Source organism: Nyctereutes procyonoides, unplaced genomic scaffold, assembly GCF_905146905.1.
Source record: "Nyctereutes procyonoides isolate TBG_1078 unplaced genomic scaffold, NYPRO_anot_genome, whole genome shotgun sequence".
Classification (NCBI taxonomy): domain Eukaryota; kingdom Metazoa; phylum Chordata; class Mammalia; order Carnivora; family Canidae; genus Nyctereutes; species Nyctereutes procyonoides.
In genome coordinates this window covers 14,768,417-14,784,421 of record NW_026575041.1, presented here as the reverse complement: position 1 = coordinate 14,784,421, position 16,005 = coordinate 14,768,417, and the positions used below count along the sequence as shown (strand labels likewise).

The window sequence follows — 16,005 nt, the reverse complement described above, 5'->3', positions numbered from 1 at the left end:
TTTTTGTCATGTTCCCACATATATTTCTAAATATTCAATTGTTTTGAAACGATTTATGGTATTTTAAGCAAATTATTCAAAATTCTTCTACCTCTACCCTAACTGCTGAGGGAAGTCAAGTCACAAAAATCCTCAGAGATTTGATTTCCTCACCAGAAAAGGGACAATGCTATATTACATAATCTCTGACTTGCTCCCTACTCTAAAAATCTATGATCCTCCGAAACATTAAGAATTGATATTATTCACTTTAAAGGCAAATACTTCTGTTTATGGAATTTTGCAACAAGTCAAATGAACTGAAAGTACCACTGAGTCAGCATATAGTCCATGAATTCCTTAACCTCAGTTATTTTTAGGCTTGAATAAATAAACATTGAGATCTATGTCAAATACATAAACTGATTCAGGGAAAGTGACTGAAGTTTGGCTCTACTAGGATAAATAACAAGTCCTCTCTCCCCACCAAAAAAAAAAAAAAGGTGGGGGGTAAGGGCCAAATCTTGAGGGGTTTAAGGCATAGAAGAAATCCTGAAAGAATGGAAAAGAAGCCAGGATGGTGATATTGCAGAGGTAAAGAGTGTAGGATTAGAAATTAGTAAATATGTTTTAAATATGCTCTTTACTGTAAAAAATGACCTAATCTCCATTTAGGAGACTACATTTAACAAGACAAATTTATCTTAACTTTTCTGTTTTCTCTCTGTAAAATACTCTAATATTCATACTGACTGCTCAGAGATAAAACCACCACTCTCAAATATGACCACATACGCATCTGTTCACACCAGTTTAGTTAATGTTGGTCAATATTCACTTGTTTATCCTCAAATGTATTTATGTAATTTACATTTATTTATGTAATTATGTAACTGACCTACATATTAGTCCAAAAAGGACTATTTTTCCCCCCCACAGAAACTGAGCTGAATGCTTTGGAAAGCCAATATCTTCTAAGCATGGTTTATAGAATAAAAACAACTCAGAACCCCAGCTAGAGAACTCATACTCAAGGAAAATGCCACGGTAAATGAGCAGATACATGTGTGTTAATAAGGCACTTAGACAGACATGTACTAATATTTTGGAGATGGTGTTAGTGAAAACTAATCTCATTCCACTGCCACGAGGACAGCTTTCCTTGCATAGCTTTTGTCCCCTGGGTGAGGGCATCAGAATGAAGACGTGAGGAGCAGAACTGCCCTAACCGACCCACAGAGCTACAGTGTGACACAGAGCTGGCCCAGCCAACTTGCTTGTCACTTGCTATGCTATGTGGATAATTTGCAACTAAAACTGGGATAATAAAGTAAAATATACAATAAATGCTAAAAGAAGTTGATGTTGAAAAAATATGAAAGAGAGAAAAGGATACCTAATAATCCCTAAGCATCCAAAGTAAATATATGATAGTTGTTTTCTGTTTCAACTAGGAAGAGGACTTTAGGGTAAGCCCTTCACCCTTGCTACAGACATTTATATTTAGGGAAAATGTCCTGACTCTATATATTGTCAACTACTAGAACAGATTGCCAAGAGAGGCAGTGAGATTAAAGTTTCAGATTTTCTTTTAATTTTAATCTCATAATTTATCTATTGAGGTATCTTACAGATTTGCTGCTCACAATGAGATTCCAGGGGCCAACAGCACTGGCATCACCTGGGAGCTTGTTGGAAATGCAGAAGCTAAGATCCCATCCCAGACCAACTGAATCATCACCTGCATTTTAATAAAATCTCCAAGTGATTTATATACACGTTAAAGTTTGAGAATTCCCTTATAGCTTTTACATCAGACATCTGATTTTGTAATAGTTCATTTTATACCTCTTGAACATTAATAAGTGTGTACTTTGGAATCAATAAAAAGGAATACCTCATTTTAACAACAAAATCTTTCTTTTTCACCTGTTTTGGAACTATTTTCTTCCTGCTTTTCTAAAGGATAATTTATTTGTTTTTTTTTAAGATTTTATTTATTTATTCATGAGAGACAGAGAGGAAGAGACATAGGCAAAGGGAGAAGCAGGCTCCCTGTGGGGAGCTCGATGCGGGACTAGATCCCAGGACTCCAGGATCACGCCCTGAGCCGAAGGCAGATGCTCAACTGCTGAGCCGCCCAGGTATCCCATCTAAAGAATAACTTAAAGAACACTATTTCACCTAGCTGATATTTTTTTAAGGTGAAAGCCACATCAGTCCAACTCATACTCATTCACACAGTTCTTCTATCAGTAGAATGTAATAGAAATTATAAGGGATATAAGCTAAAATCCAAAATACAGTCAAAAACTTCAGCAAAGTGTTCAGAAACTTTAATGATTATAAAAGTCTTAGGACTCTAACTTCAACAAGGTTGGCTTGCTATAACAGATTTCCCTAATGTGATTCTTACTAGAAGTTGCTAGTGATTTTAAAAGGTAAAGAGAGTCTCATCTTTTATAAGAATCCCTGAAAATATCTTAAAATGACACCTGCAAGAAGGGTTTTTTGCAAAATAGTACAATTGGTACAATTACAAATGATTCCACTGGAATTGGATATCCAATTCCAAAAGCATCTTATTAACACTCAGGCAAGAAACAGAAGTTAAAATTAGCAATTGTGCATCAGAGCGTGATGTTTCTGTGACAGAAGACATTAGATTTGAGAAGCTCAACTGCTTGCCATTATCTGATTCTAAATATTATTCTCGTGCTGAAGGTGCCAAAGTAGCTCAAAGCCATAAGAATTACATACTCCGTTTTAATGAACAAACAAATCACTTCAGAAAGCTTTCCATTCAGAGGACCCAGGCTGCCACAAGCGACTTACTCTCTAAGGCCTACAAACCCGAAGTTACGTTTTCCTCCTCCTTTTATTTTGCATTTTAGGATGACAGAAACAGGATAAACAGCCAGCAGTCAAGTCACCATCCAGGCCCCACCAGCACAAAGAGGCTTTGTGATTGACAAGAGCATATATAAAAAAGGGAGGAGACCCACTTTTTTCTTCCTCTAGGGAAGACGATGGCTGAAATTTTAGAACTTAAAAGCTTCTCCCATTTCGACCAGTTCACCTTGCAGGTAAACACCTTCCTGGTTCAGTGACTCAGTAACACATTACAGACAGAATCTGTGCTGAAAACTGATCATGATGGAAAAATATTTTTTTACTGTGAATTTCAGCTCAGTGAATCTGTAAGTAAAGTCCTTCCTCCCCTGGGGAGCCCTGTCACTGAACCTGTGCAGCACAAAAAATAAGCCTTCGTGAGTGGAGACTTAATCTGACATTTTAAGGATACAGACTGAAATAAATCCAAATATTTCCAATTTTTGCTGTGACTTTTTAAAAAAATAGATCAAGAAAAAATTGATTATACAGATATTAATATAATTTCCTTCTATGCCCTTCCATTCAATAATTTTCTATGGCAAGGATAGTGACTTGAAAAACTTCACCCAAAATAAACAAAGTACAGCAAAATTCCTCATCAAAATATAATCAATATCAATATATGATCAAATATAATCTGTGAAATACATATTAAAATATAATCAAGTTATAAACTAATCATTTCTTTTTCCAAGAACTGTAAGCTTAATTTTCATTCAAGTTAAATTGGAATGTATTAGCAATGAACTTTCTAGGTATTTAAAAAACATCCAGGCAGCCCAGGTTGCGCAGCGGTTTAGCGCCGCCTGCAGCCCAGGGTGTGATCCTGGAGACCCTGGATCGAGTCCCACGTCAGGCTCTCTGCATGGAGCCTGCTTCTCCCTCTGCCTGTATCTCTGCCTCTCTCTCTCTCTCTCTCTCTCTCTCTCTCTGTGTGTGTGTGTGTCTCTATGAATAAATAAATAAAATCTGTTAAAAAAAATAAAAAACATCCTCATGATCGGTCTTTAAATGTCAATCCATGACTTTTCATTTTGATAAGCAAGAATGTATTAGACTTATATTTGAGAATATTTTCACTAAAAGCCTGTTTCATATAAATAAATTTATCTCATCTTTCATCTGTTTTCCTCCAATTAAATAAGTACTTTTGATATATGTATCATATCTGCATATATTTCTGAAATTTGTCTTGGTTGGGAAGCCTCTAAGACCTTTTTTAAACTGCACTTTTCAAAAGTTACTACCAAGTAAAAAATTTAACATCCTAACTCAGAAATATCCAAAAAAACTTAAGCACAGTGTTGTATTAGCAATCTTACATACACTTGGGACTTCTATTGTAGCTTCCTCTTTTGTTTTCCTTCTAATTTCAAAGTGTAGTGTCTCACAACTAAGAGCATGCATATTCTCAACAGCAGCTCTGACAATTCTGGAAAGAGTTAACAAGCCTTGCAGTGCGCATGCATATTCTTCATTCTGTCATTCTCCAAGGGACTACTCTTTCAAACACACCTGAGAAAAAGGTAAGTTTCTGGATGTTCTCTTTCAGTGTGTATGCCTATGTGCCCACAAAAACCAGTAGAATCCCTGAGATGCAGCAACCAGAGGTATATTTAATGGTGATAACACAAGAAACACCATGCCACTGTGCAACAAAGGTCTGCTTCCAGATCAGTTTTTTTTTAATAACACACTAAGTGATATAATTTACATAATATACAGCTCAGTATTTAAAGTGTAACATTCAATGATTTTTATAGTCCAAGCCTTGTGTAGCCATCATCATCATTACTTTTGGAACATGTTCATCACCTTTAAAAAAATACTCATTTGTATTTTTTTGTAGTCCTCTCCCATTCCTTGCAGTCTCCTAGTCATAGGCAATGCAAATCTTTCTATCTCCATGGATTTGCCTCTTTTGTCCACATCAGATAAATGGAATCACATACTATGTGATCTTTACAGCTCAGACTTAAATAATAAAAACAGCTAACATTTATTGTATGTGTACAATATGATAGTCATTTAATTATTAAAATAATCCCATGAAGTACTATTATTATTACCACTTTAACGTGAGAAAGCTGAGGCACAGAGAGGCTAAGTAACTTAGCCAGGATCACAAAACAAGCTAGACTGAAGTGAGAATTTGAACATAATTCAGTCTGGCTCCACAGTTCATGCTCTTAACCAACCCTGCTACACTACAGTGCCCTTTAATTACCTGTAAGCGGACTCACATGGTAGAAAACAATAGAAACAAAGAGTCAGGCTTGAAAACACCATAGTGAATTACAGTATTCCTCATAACCAATAAAATAGGCATCAAATTTGTACATCTGTATCAGCAAAGTCTAAGAACTTTCTGTGATTAATAATAATTCTCTTTAAACAAGAGGATAACATATAGAAGAGGATTTCCAGAACCTGAAAGAACAGATGCTTGGAATCATTTTATCAGTCATGTTCAGATTATTAAGAGTTATCACCAGTTTCTTTTAGTGAGGAACTGAAGACTGGTATCAGAATCCTTTCTACAGCTTCTAATAATTTGTTGTATGCACCTGTGCAAGTGGATGTGACTATAATATGTGTCATTAAAGAGAAACCTTCCTGCTTAGACTAATCACAGAAAGTTCTTGGTCTTTTCTAATGCAGATATGCGAAGAAAAGGCATTTCATCATCCATGATATGGTATGATCTCATTTGAGAAGTTGGAGAGAGAACATAAAAATATATATGTGAAAGGAGAGGAGAAAAATATATATATTCACTTCACAAAACAAGTGAAGGAGGGTGGAGGAAAAGGAGTAAGGAAAAAGGAAGGAAAGGAAAGAGGAAGACAGAGGTAGAGAAGGCAGGCAGGTGGACTGGAGAGAAAGATGGACGAAGACATAGCAAATGGCCAATAAAGATACACACAAAGGTGATAGTTATTCTCTAAAAGGTTTTGTTTGGTAGTATTTTCTACAATGAGCAAATATACACACACACACACACACACACACACACACTTATATTCTTATTTATTATATATTATAGTAAATATTAATTATAACTTAATTTGCCCTCTCACGTGTTCTATAATAAATAATTCTTAATTATCTATTATATTCTTAATTATTATAAATTATTATATATTATATTATTATATATTGTATTAATTATAGTCTTAATTTGAGGCTATTTGCCCTCTCATGTGTTCTACAAAATTCTGGCTATTTTCTAATTCACAAGTCATCAGGACTCATTACAGAGTAAGTTTTATCATTCTTCTATACTCATTATAATTCCCAAATTTAAAAATCTTTTTAGGCATTCTATTATAACTCAACCAAATAAAGCCAAAAGATAATTATTAAAAGCATCTGCAAGTACTTATTTATTGTGTCTTCACAACTAAATAGCTTCAAGCTTCTATATTTATCATTTATAAATTATATTCAACTCCAAATAATTTTAATCTCATATTTTCAAAACCAATATATTTATTTCTCAAGCCTGAATAAGATGGAATAACTTATAATTATGACTATGGTGTACAGGTGTGAAGTTTTTATAGCTGGAATCCCTGGTTTCAGCTAATATTCTAGATCTACTATAGTAATATAGTATAGTATAGTATAGTATTTGGGTTAAGAATGAATAATAAATTTAATTCAAAGGAGTTTGTAATTTCAGACTTCAATTACTACTCCTACTAGTAGTCCAGTCTAAAAAGACTCCTATTAAAAGACTTTCCTTTAATGGGAAGGAAGCCTACATGGAGACAGTAGTTGGCCTACACCTTGGAGTAGCAGCAGATCTGCAGGCCAATTTTTGTAATAGATGCCTGAAATATTAATGCATTACATAAAAAGCTGAAAAGCCCTTCCCAGTTGTCTTAATTCAAGCTATTATAACACAATGCCAGACAACGGATGGCTTAAAAAAACAACAAAAGTCTATTTCTCACAGTTCAGAGGCTGGGAAGCCCAAGACCAAGGTGCCAGCCAATTCAGTGTCTGGAGATGTCCACTTCCTCACGGAAAGCTGACTTCTCACTGTAAGCTCATAGGGCACAAGAAGCATGGGAGCTCTCGTGAGCCCTTTCTATAAGGGCAATCATTCTACTCACGAGGACTCAGGCCTCGTGATCTAATCACCTCTCAAAAGCCTCATCACCCTGGAGGTTAGGATTTCAACACACGAATTGTGGTGGGACACAAACATTCAGACCATAGCACTAGCTTCACAATTTACCAAGAAGGTGATATACCAACAAATTCTGGGAAAATACTACCTTTTAACTACACGGAAGATACATAGAAATCAATATAGATCTTTTAAGTACAAATGGCCACTCTAGCCAACATAACCTAGGCCCCCTCTTACCCTACTGCTATTAGTAATTGTTTCTTCTTTCTTAATTCTCCTCTTCATCATTCCCACCTCTACAGGTAAGAGATGAAACAGTCAACTGCACAAGAACAGGGTGAAGTGCACAGGAGCTGTCTGAAAAATGATCAAAAAAGTGCTGCCGAGATTTTTTTCAGGAGTCACCTGTGGCTTTATTTATGATATAATATGATGCAGTATGATGCATCAAGGAATTTGGAACTGGGAGGGAGAAGGATACTCTGTTTGGCCATTCTTTTGTTTGTTTAATTCCAGTTAATTAACATACGGTGTTACATTAATTTTAGGTGTACATAGTGTGATTCAACAATTCTGTACATCACTGGGTGCTCATCAAAACAAATGCACTCCTTAATCCCCATAATCTTGTTTGGTTCCATTCTTTATCCATTTTAACCTTGTTAATATTTTTTTTAACTAGTCTTCAATGGATGGACTAGCAACTATTTGAGTAAGGCTGGCAACAGAAAGACATGGCCAAATCTTGCTGCACCAGGTATTTGGGGCCAATACACTTCCTTCCTCCTCACTCCACTCTCCTCCCCACCCACCTGCCCCCACAGCACCCATCCAAACTATATATTTCCAGGACCTCTTCTTCTCAAGCCCCACTTACTGTGCTGCCTCAACACCCCTCCAGTCAGATGGCATCAGAGCAGGGAACAGGGAGAAGAAAGAAAAGGGAAGACAAGTGAAAGGAAAGCCCCAGGTTAAACTATAATCCCAATCTCTTGAGTCTTCAGTTTGCAGTATTAGCCTATTTTTCTTTCTTTCTTTTTTTTAAGATTATTCATTTGAGGAGGGAAAGAGAAGAGGGAGAGACAGAGTCTTAAGCAGACTCTCACAGAACATGAGCCCAATGTGGGCCTTCATCTCACAACCCTGAGATCATGACCTGAGCCAAAACCAAGAGTTGGACACTTAACCAACTGAGCCAGCCAGGCTCCCCGGTTTCATTTTGTTTTAACTACTGTTTTCCTAAGAGGTCCAATTCTGTTCTTCTATCCTTCACTTCTCAACTCCTATGCTCTGAGCTCTTGCTCTGACAGGGGACTCTGTGGAGTAGCTCAAGAACTGGATAATTCCCAATCCTTCTGCTTTAGCTCTAACATATTGAAAATGAATGTACTTTCCCAAAAATATATTATCATAAATATTATTTGTTTGTTTCTACAGTACCACTGGCACTACACTTCAAGTACATTTTATAGATTCACTTATAGGTTAACTTTTAAGGACTGGCTTGCTTAGAAACTTAAGTATCATTTAAAAAATTATTTTCTTATAGGGATATCTGTTCTAGATTCTCATGGCCACAGGGATAATCTTATGGATGAAAAATTTAAAAAGAAACCAGGCAAATAATTTATCAAAGCCACAGGATTAGTAAATGGTAAAGCCAAAACCTAAACAGAGGTCTATTCAAAGGTGAGGCACTGAAGACTATACAATTTCTATTATGCCATGGAACCTCCAAAACACATCTATGTTTTTCATTAAGTGAAAATTCTGAAAAGCTAAAAATTTTACTTCTAAACATCAGATACTTTAAATTCAGTATCATTTATTCAAACATTGACTGGGTACTCTTTTACCCAAACCATCTCCAGCAATAATCACCAACACTAATAAACTATGATGGACATACATCATCAGGAAAAAAATATATATATCTAAATTATTTCAAGAATTCACCACAATTGTTAGAAATTTACTACATTATTTCTCTTACTTATGAATATTTGATTTGCTGAGACTTCTGTAAAGGTAACAAATTCTTATACCCAAGAGGGATTTCCTGTTGCCCAAAACAGAAATGCTTTATTGAAAAATGCTTTGTTAAAATCTGTGAGTTGTCTTTCCAAAATAAAAATATTTTCATTTCTCTTAACTACTTAAGAAGAATGATTTATAAGAATTATTCTTTTACTGGAGCACCTGGGTGGCTGAGTCAGTTGAGTGTCTACCCCGAGTCCCAGGATTGAGCCTCACAGTAGGCTCCCTGCTCAGGGGGGGGAGTCTGCTGCTCCCTTTGCCCTTCCCCCTGCTTGTGCACTCTCATTCTCAAATAAATAAAGTCTTCAATGGATGGACTAGCAAAATCTTTAAATAAATAAACAAAATTTTAAGAAAGAACTATTCTGTCAATAAAATAAATGCAACTGTAGAACTTGGAACAAATGACTTCTTGTTCAGGACATAGCTATTACTACTATTAAATTCTTGCTAGATTGTACCTTACAGATTCAAAAGAAATAGAACTTTATAGTACCAACTTAATTTAAGTGAACAGTGCTAACAGAAGTTAAAATTATTTTTAACAATTTTAGTCAGAAGTGTACATCAGGTTCTTTGTACAAAAACAGATAAACGTAATTACAATTTATCCTTTATTTTAACTGCAAACTGCCACCTTGATTCACAAAGGGGCTCCAATATCCAGTGGAACCTCAGAACTACTATGGGACTAAAACAAGCCTACACCAGCAGCATGTTAATGGTGCAAACTTTTCACTTATTTAGCAACGTGTGGATGTCAGCACTTCTCGAACTTTGACATCAGTAAAAATAAAATATTTACAGTAGGAAAACCACCCAAAAATGCCATTTTTCTTCTTGAAAATAAAACTGCAAAAACTGACCACTTCTAATGTGACTGAGTCCCATTAAGTCTGTAAGAAGTCAAATTTTAAGTTGACAGGATTTCTCCAAACAATATTTCTCTTTGCTTTCTACTAAAAATAAACATTTATATTCAATATAAAATTTTAAGTAATTTATCGAGGCTCAATATCAAAGGCTGACAGGCAACAAGTGAAAGCAGATTTGCCACAACTTCCATCGATAGATGGAGTATGTTCACCACATGGGCAGACTAATTTCTTCTCCCAAAAAAAGAAAGTCAGATTACAGACATCCGACTTGATCATAAGCTCTGCATTGTCAGAGAAAGTGATTTATAAGATGTTGAACTTAGGTTTTCTCACTTTTTACACTTGCTCTGAGGAAAGCAACAGTCCTAAAGATCCCTACACTTTATCTTTGCATAGGGCAGATTTTATATGCTTGGTAAACTCACTAGTTTAGGTGCCAATTATGGAAGTACCTCAATTCACCTGCATATATCTTTTGAGGAATACTGGTCTCCCAAGCCCACGTCAATTTCTATTAACAAGTTAACAGGGCAGCCCGGGTGGCTCAGCGGTTTAGCGCCGCCTTCAGCCCAGGGCATGATCCTGGAGACCTGGGATTGAGTCCCATGTCAGGCTCCCTGAATGGAGCCTGCTTCTCCCTCTGCCTGTGTCTCTGCCTCTCTCTCTCTCTCCTCTCTGTGTATTCTCATGAATAAATAAAATCTTTGGGGAAAAAAAAAGTTCATTAACATTTTAAGAATGACAATGAATTGAGAAAGCCAAAGGCCTAAGATTGTTCTATTTACTACATCTTCTATATATCAGTCCTCTTCCACTTAAACCGTATGTTCAAGGCATTCAAACAGAACTTCGATTTCCCCCTAATCATTAACATGATCTCTCTCAGACAAATAGGTTTAACAATCTAGCTATCTATGTTGACATTTTGGACTGCATTTTAGACAATTTTTCTTTTCTTTCCCAATCTCTCCTGCTTGTGCAAACTTCTTTTACTCAAACTTTCTCATAGTCTAGTCTCTCTTGTCTAAAAAAATAATAAACTAAGAAGGAATCCAAAAGAAAACCTTACTTCTGTAACAACTTGCCCTTTCTCCTCTCAAACTTCTTGAGTTTATTGTACTAATTCTGCTTCCTCAGCTCACAGTTTTCTGCATTAAAATTTTTTCCCAACCTTATAAAAAAATTGACAAATTTAATTACATATTTTTTAAAACAAACATCATGTCACATTTCTCAATCTACTAATCCAACTCAACAAAAATTTCTCTAGCTGGTTACCACTGACCACCAGGTTGTAGAGCAAATGAACATTTCTTAGCCCTTACCTTAATGAATATATTTACAGCATTAATACTAAAGATAATGCCCTCATTCTTGAAATCCTCCAGTTTAATTAATTTTCCTTCCTAGTTTATAGTCAATAATCACTACTCGTAACTCTAACTTCTGCTAAAGCAATAATCACCACACTAGGTGCTCACATGTATTAGCTCAGTGTTTTTTCGAAATGCTGTTATTACTCATTAGTGGTTCAAAGCAGCTTTTTAAATAAATAAAATAAATTAGAATTAAAAATATCCAAATGTATGCCATATAGTAAGGTTAAGTATTATTCTGGAAAATTTATGTGTGTATGTATTCACAATGTAAAATTTAGTTCCTATTTTGGATCACAGTCAAAAAACTTTGAAAGACACTGTGTCTAATTTAATCACCAGAGCCCAATCTATGAGGCACATATAATGATTTACACTTTTTAATAAAGAAATAAACTGAGTATACAGAAGTTGTATAATTTGTCTCTACTCAACCAGTTGGTGTGACAACCAAGCATAGCTTTATTTATCTCATCTCCAAGTACGCAAGGGACATTTATATTTCTCAATGTGTGTGTCTCAAATGCACTTCAACCTCAGTATTTGCAAAACCTGTACTCAATTTCCACACATTTTCTAAATTGCTAATTTTCTAATTTCCAGTGTTTCTCTCTTCTTCATCCAAGCATCAATTCTTATAACTCAGATAGATCCACTCTTCACCATGTCATTATCATAAAATAACCTTCAGTCACGCTCCCACCATTTCCTTCCAGGGTAACTGCAATAGTATCCTACCTTACCTGCCATTATGCACCCCCCCCCCCCCCCCGCCAAACCTCCAATTCACTCTCTGCTTTGCTGGAAGAAATCTCTTCAAAATACAAATCTCATTATTTAGGGCAAATTCTTCTAATCCTGAAGTAACACTTTAATAGTTAAAATGCCATATATAATTTTCTAGACTATATTTTTTGTAGATTTATACAGTACTTCAAAACAGAACTTAATTGATAGTTAAAAGGGTTTTGTTAAAATCAGTAATGACTGAAAGACCCAAGTCAAAAGTTCTTTACCTGCTGTTAAAGTTACTTCAAAGGTACTAGGCTATATTTATATTAGAAAATTCAAGGAAAATCACAAATGTCTTTCACTAAAAAACTGCAGATAGCCAATAAATAGTGTCATTTTCTTAAAAACAAAATATATCCATATCTTGAGACAAATGACAGTTTATTATTTGTACCTTCACAGAGAGTTGACTAGAATTTATCGATGGCAGGCATCAATACTGTTTCTAAATAATGTTTTAAACACAATAACAATCAACTTTAATTTGCACTGGATTTTTTTAATATTTTATTTATTTATTCATGAGAGAGACAGAGAGAGAGAGAGAGGCAGAGACACAGGCAGAGGGAGAAGCAGGCTCCATGCAGGGAGTCTGATGCGGGACTTGATCCCGGATCTCCAGGATCACGCCCTGGGTGGTGCTAAACCACTGATCCACCCGGGCTTCCCTGCACTGGATTCTAAATAAAAATGCAATGTTTTTCAATGTTTATAGCAGATTAAGATATGTCTATCGTGAATAAGTCATACACAGTCCATAGATTATCTGCTATGACAACAAGTCTGAGCCTCTCAAACTACATGTTTAAACAAACTTGGATTTGTTGCTGGCTTTGCAAAGGCAGATGGAAAGAATTTCTAGCTAGGTACTCACCAGGATGGGATCAAAGTTATCATGATATGCTTTATGATACTATTTTAAATTATTTAAAGTGAAGCTGAATTATTTCATTTTTCTAATTTATGTGTTCTTCATATACAGATATCTAATGTTGAAAATAAAACCAATAAATAGTTTAAATGTGTAGCATGTTTCATTGTTTTTTGTGAGCAGAATTAATGTGTAATAGTTTTGGCATGCTGTTTGTGTTGTTGATTCTTTCCTTTGCTTTTCAGTTAAAACAACAAAGAGCTAATGGTTCAAAAGAAACTCATTTCTTCTCTCCACATGACTGTTGGAAAGATTCTAATGAATCTGAAACAACAACTATAATAAATTCTTGACTTAAAACAAGTTGCTTTACTCATAAATACACATTTGGAAGTTAAAAAAAAAGTGCTTTAAAGGTATGCATGATACAAAATATTCTATGCAATTTCAACCATGACTTCTGCTTCATAGTGACAGACATGCTCTAAAACAAAGTTATGACAACAACATACAAAATAATAAGATGATTGAACAATGAAAGCAGGATCATTATGAAGAATGCCCACTGGTGTTTACAGAAAGACTTCTTTGAAAATATCTTCAAAGTATTATACCTCAGTTCCTAACAGAATACTCAGCATATGGTGGTATCAACAGACATGTGGATGGATGGATGCCAGTTGGTTAAAAACTAGAACAAAGCTAGAACTCTCTTCACATACTACCTTCCCTCAACCCAAGCCTCTAAAGTTTTCTCAGGATTCCATCTGAATGTAAGCCTTATTTCTAGTGTACAAATTAAAAGTCAAGATCACTATGTGAAAATGCATGTGGAAAAAAAATGTACCTGTTAAAATATAACAAAAGAACTATTCAAAAGTAAGATGTTTTCATTACACATTTTAATAGCCATCATTTTGGTACTAAGAACACTGCATTGCTTTTTAAGTGAAATCATACTATAACCATTACATCCTGCATGTCACTTTTAGAAAATAACTATGGAACTACTTCTTCAAGTTCCTTCTCTAGATAAATAAAATTGGCACATTTTTCTCTATAGCTAGCATAAAAACACAAGTTGATTAATTTCTAACAAAATGATTCCCTTATCCTCTCTTCTCAAAGGAAGATATAAATGGAGGCCTGGGGACATATCATTTGATATTAACTAATTTTTTACAATTAGAAGTAAAATTGTTAATAAATGAAAAGTGACCTCAAATATCTGTATATAAAACTGAATTTTAAGAATAAAATATTTTAATGAAAATAGACTCATTAACTTCTATGTACAGTGTTGTTCGTTCATTTCAAACACAAGCCAGACTTCAGACAAACATGTAACATTGTTTTGATTGTAGTACTTTATAAATGGTTTTATTTTACCATTTGCCAAACCCCTTTTGTTGAGTTATTCAAACTAACTTCTGCCAAGAACACTAGGAATTTGGTGATAGTGCTTCTTTTAGGAGAAAACAACCCCTTTCCTCAGAAAACGAAAAATGTTTATCTTGGCACTAAAACCTTGTATTGAGCCTTCTGGAAAGTATTTTAAATTGTTGTTTTTAACCTAGACTTTGTGACTGAAACAGGAAAAGGTTTCATAGCTCTACACCAAAATACATATTTATAGGACTGATTTTCTTTCTACACCAAAAATACTACATTGATGGCAGCAGTTTTCAAAGTACGATTTCTGAGGACCAAGCTAAAACTTGGGCATTATCACTATATTCAATGTACAATTTGTTTTTTAAACCTCAAAAACTGACAACCAAGAAATGCTAACTGTTGGTCAAATATGCTATCTTTAAGTGTCATACTGGGGACTGCTGCGTTTAACTATCTATCTGTTCCTTTAGGAATTTTCACAAAAAGAAAATTTACTTGATACTGTATTTTTTCCTGTGCCGGTCAACAGAAGACAGGTTTCTAAGTTCTTATCTATTTTCTATTTTCCCCACCGGATATGTTTTACCTTAAGACTAGACAGACATAAAGATCAACCATGTGAATTCTTTGCAAAACTGTCCCAATAGTGTATCTGAATATAATATACAATTTTGGAAATTGATGAAATGATATAGTCGTTGTCCCTAATTCCTCTCACACCTAAATTGTTAAAATATAAGGAAGAGTTCAATTTCACAAAGACCCTCAGAGAACTGCAATGATTTTTCAGTCACTAATAATTGACAAAAAATATTATGTACCCATTACCAATTGTTTTTGAACATCAAGTTCTCCCCACCTTGAAATATGATCCATTTTTCCCTTTTAATGGTCTGGCTGTCCCTCTACAAGAATAATAGCAAGCAGCATCATTTTAAATGTGCATGTAAAATTTTTGATAAAGTCATAATAAGTTAAAATCATATTTTTGTGCTTATCAAATATTTATTAGGATGTTCTGACAGGAAATTAGTTGTTTTAAAATTCTGAGAAGTTGAATTGTCTTATTTAGGTAAAGAGAAAAAAGTAAAGATATCTACCAAATATTTCTTTTTTTTTTTAGAATAACAAAAAATACTTTACTAAAACATAAGATTTACAAAAGTTTCCAGATAAGCCATACAAGATGGTCACAAGCTTTTTCTTGAAGGAAGGATTCTACACTTGACAGCAAAGTCACAATGTTATTAGTGAGGGCTGTAATGTTTGTTTAATGTTCCCATTTTGGTTCAAATAATCAAGCTTGTCCATCTACAGCGTCTAAATAAAGTTAGACTTGACTAGAGAGCATATTCTAAAGAACTGGTTAGCTGCTTTTAACCGATGCAACTAGATCACCATAAAAGGGGGGAAAGGAGCCCATAAAATTAAAATAAAACTACCTCTCCCCCTCAAAAATAATAATAAAGAAAAACACCCACACCCCTGCAGCTAACCCTGACAACTACCTTCATTCACAGTGCTTTATACTTAAACCATGATGGGGGAAATGAATAAAAGCAGAGAGGGGCCACTGCTTTTAAACGTTTCACAACAATCCAGATGGTACTTCTAGCCTCTGCTCATGCTTTACAACAGTGA

General features: G+C 34.8%; 1 protein-coding gene across 1 annotated transcript in view; it reads right to left on the bottom strand.

The window, feature by feature from the left end:
• Positions 1 to 16,005, bottom strand: part of TMEM135 (transmembrane protein 135) — a 236,489-nt gene that overhangs the window by 65,280 nt on the left and 155,204 nt on the right. The window lies entirely within an intron of this gene.